Consider the following 4,360-nt stretch of genomic DNA (forward strand, 5'->3'; position numbering starts at 1 on the left):
GACGAATTGTGTGTCTATGTGCTTGGAGTTGTCGATTCGATAACGGCGGCCAGTTAGCAAGATTCGGCTTGATAAAATGCAGATATTTGTGTGTTTCTTAATCTTTTAAGCGCAGCCAGTAAAACCTATACTTTCTTCTTAGAAAGGGTTTGAGGTCATAACAGAGACAGCCAGGGATAAGTTGGCAGCTTATGAGTGGACAGATGGGGCTAGCTGGTCCGCCAATACGATGCCTGCCATCTCACGGTGCCCGGGCACCTAGAACATGATGACATGCTGCTCTGTTGCATAAGATATACACAAGACTGAATAAAGCAATATAGTTACTAGATTTTAGCACTTTTTGACAGTTTTCAAAGCAGTGACAACACTAAAGGAATCTGAGTATACTACTGTCCTTCGTATATGTCAATATTTAATGTGTTCAACAGCCATCAATATCGCCTACACTTTAAGAAAAAATCGAGTATTTGTGTAGTATTTCTTCCACATAACAATAATCGTCATCTGGCTTGCTCGCGCTTCCTTTCTTGAAAACCAGGTCCTCTTCACTTTCCTATCAAGAATGCTATGTCACAGCTAATGACGCGCGCGCCGTTCGTGACAGGGAAGTGCCGGGACAGCGGTGATAACGCGAGGTGGATGACGAACACACTTGTGTGGCAGAAATACTTCCCAAAAATTCGATATTTTTTAGAGTGTAACCCTTTCCAAAGACACTTGCGCTGGCGCGCAGGACGTCCGACACCGAAGGGGATGGAACGCCAGCTGCATAAGAGACGCGAGAATGAGAATTTGATGCGTCTGTGAAAAGGACGAGAGTATTTGTGCTTTAGATCGAGAAAGTGCATCTAGATTCGTGCTACGGGGGCGTCTTTTGTAACATCTACAAAGGATATATCACACTTTACAACCTGTCACTGCTACGGAGGGAGCTGTGCTACTGGAGCCGGCCATTTCCCTCGCAGAGCTCACACACGCAATATGTATGACTCTGTTAATGCAGGTCGGTTAGAAAAGAGGTGAAAGCTAGAAAAAATCATTTGCGGTAGAATATGTTGGACTTAATTTTATGCTTTCAGTATAAAGAAAATGCACAACTGATAAAAACACGCAAATACGCGAATTATTCCGCACAAATGCCCTCTACAGGGCTTTCCCTGAAGGCACCTGTAGAAGTACGAATGCCAAAATAGTGAGCGGGGTCCAGCATCCTCAAGGGACTTGGTGACCCAGACTGGTAAATTATGGCCTTGTAGTCTAGGCGTGAGAGTATGAGGCTTTTTTTTTAAGAATTCATTGAACACTTCTTGCACTACACCATGTAGTGCGTGATAATGGAGTAGGTGGATGTGGGAAGTTGGAAGCGAATGTAGCCTTGAGGGATATGCAGGCAACTTCCCCGCTGGTTTTCTCCTTACTGGTGATGTCGAAAACATGATCATTTTTTAAAGCGAAAGCGTGGGCAGGCTACCAAGTTGGCGCGTACAGTGCGACGCAAGAATGCACATGCCGGTTGGCCATGAGCTGTCTCGTATAGGCTGCTGTCTCGGTCCCTCGTAACACCACACAACGCCCCAATATGAGTGTCGCTCATCACTAATCGCATATCGTCTGTAGCGTTTAAAAACTTCAAGAGTAGTTCGCCACTTGTCACATGCGAGGTCGGTCACATGGGGCGACCCCTCCTTCCTGAATGTCCAGTATCCACACGGAAACATATTATTCAGTCTGTCGTGTGGCTAGCCTAAACGTTAGAAAACTTCAGAAAACATTCTCCATGTTTATAAAGGTCACTACACTCCAGGAAATAATGTTTAATATCATCATAGGTCTTACGAGTAGGACACAAAGGCATCATGGCAAGTCTGATTATGTAGTATCATGCTGGTGTACGCGCTGATCCCTAATGATGCGATGTAGCAGATAGGTTTCTACCCTGGTTAGCCCTTTTGTCACACATGGCGCGCGCAGTGTAAACCTTGACGAAGGGAAATGCCTGGTGACAGCTTCACTAACAAGACACTGTGGTTCTCTTGGAGCATTCTTGGTTTAAGTTCCAATGCATTTCGAGAAAGTCTGTCTGGCACCTCATTACCCGCTATACACACATGCGATGGAATCCATTGGAACTTTATATTAAGTCCGACGCTGTGTAATTCTTGGAGAATATGCAGAGATCTCTGACTGCACTTCTCCAAAACCAAGCCTTTCTGTAATAACTGCAGGGGGGCTTGCTATCCGATGGTAACACAGCTTGTTGCTGGCTACAAGAGTTTAGCTTCTTTAGGGCTGCATGAATAGCAACGATTTCACATACTGTTGACGAATTGACGCACTCGAGTAGCGGAGCCCAGAACACCTTGGCGGAGCGAAACCTAAAGTTACAAAGAGCTGAGCTAGTTGGTAAGTGTTCATTCTAAAAGATTGGGCGTGCAAACACGGACACAAGAAAGAAGTCAAGACACCTTTTTCGTGACATCTTTCTAGTGTCCGTGTTTGCAAGCCCAGTCTTTTAAATTGAGGGAGTGAACTACGAACGCTGTAGCCCTTGCTTTGCGTTCTATATCGACCGTCCTGTCGGTGAAAACCTTCAGATGAGTGGCGCACTTTTCTTTAAGGTACTCAATCACCATAGAACGGGCTTCTAGGTGTGTGGAGGGCTTGTTGTACATCTAAGGAATGCTCAGATGGCAGACCATATTCTCATGCGCCCAGTATTGGTCTTGTCAAAGTTGCTGCATTCACTCGCATTTTCGAAGTGTTCATTGCTTTTCAAATACTTGTTTTTTAAGTACTTCATATGTGGCACCAAGGTTAGCTTGATGTCCAAAATTACGACAAAGATTTCATGTTTCATTTTTACAGGTAGACGCTGACCCTGCAGGTCAATGTCAGGATCAGGGTTCAGACCACTGTTCCTTGAGAGAAGGACGCAGCTGCTCTTTTGTGGATTGAGACTGAACACATTTTTGTCTACCCATTTAGACGACTTATTCAGACCAAGCGCAATCTTCCACTCGCATACTTCGAGATTACAGGATTTATATCCTAGTTGTACATTATCGAGATAAGTTGAGTAGACTACATTGCGTGGGATGCACAGACGAAAGGAATTAAGTTTGACAGTAAAAGGCGTACAACTGTGCACACCACCATTTGGCACTCCAGTCTCCTGGACAAATGAATGTGATAGAAAGCTGCCGATTCGAACACGCAATGGTTTATTGGAGTAGTAAGTCGCTATCACGTCTAGCATTTCACCACCTATACCGAATACCCAACATTGGAAACCACCATGTAGTATCTCGCGATTTTTCCATGTAAATAAAAACAGAGAGAAAGACCTGCTTGCGCATGGAAGCATCACGAATGTGTGTCTAAATGCGAATGAAACAGTCTGTCGACCCTTTCGAAAACCGCACTTGTGTGAGACAAGTAATCTCCGATTCCAGTTTACAGATGCAACATGTTAGTGTTATAGTTCCGTAAGTCGAAGCAGAAGATGGATCCTTTCGCTGTTTCAGGATAGAAATCACAATAGCCTCTTTTTAAGAAGTAGTGATATCGCCAGAAAACCATATGGCAATGTACAGGGAAAGGAGGGTTTTTTATGGTTCGGGAGGTAGTGTTTCAACATTCCATATACTGTAAGGTCGGACCCTGGAGCAGATTTGTTAAACCATTTCAGCGATGTCCCAAGTTCAGCTAAGCAGAAAGGTTCGTTGTAGGTGTCATATTATGGAAATTTATTTCTAGTTTATTTTCTTTCATTCTTTCTTTGTACCGCTGGAAGGTTTGGGAGTAGTGCGACAAGCTGGACGCGTCTTCAAAGTACGCACCTAGAAAGTTCGGTTGGTCTTCCAACGTGTCCTCCTCTCTGTTTTACCAAAGAGAGTAAATATATTTCTCGTCCTTTTAATTTCTTAACCTCGATCCAAACTTTACCTTCGTCTGCACACGAGTTGGTGGCTGACAAAACATTCTGCCAGCTCCCTCTATGAGCCTTCCGGCGTGTCCTCCATCATTGGTATTTCACAAAAAATTGTTAAATTATCCGCTGTCGGAGAATCGAGGAGCAACCTCCACATTTCATTTTGGTTCTTGCGCGCTTTCCAACATTTGTTATTCCATAAGGAAGCACGCCGTTTGGAAATTGTGCTGCTCGCTTTGTAAGTACACTTAGAAATGGCCTCAATTACAATTACTGTAAAATAAGAGCATCCTCTAGGGCAAGGGCGGACATCTCAGCCCAGGTCATGTGTGTAAGAGTTCGGTACCGTTCCCAATCAGTGGGTCAACCTTCCACCGAAGGGTCAGTGAAGAAGTTCGCTTTGATGCGACGAACTCAGGAATATTG

Source organism: Rhipicephalus sanguineus, unplaced genomic scaffold, assembly GCF_013339695.2.
Source record: "Rhipicephalus sanguineus isolate Rsan-2018 unplaced genomic scaffold, BIME_Rsan_1.4 Seq469, whole genome shotgun sequence".
Lineage (NCBI taxonomy): Eukaryota > Metazoa > Arthropoda > Arachnida > Ixodida > Ixodidae > Rhipicephalus > Rhipicephalus sanguineus.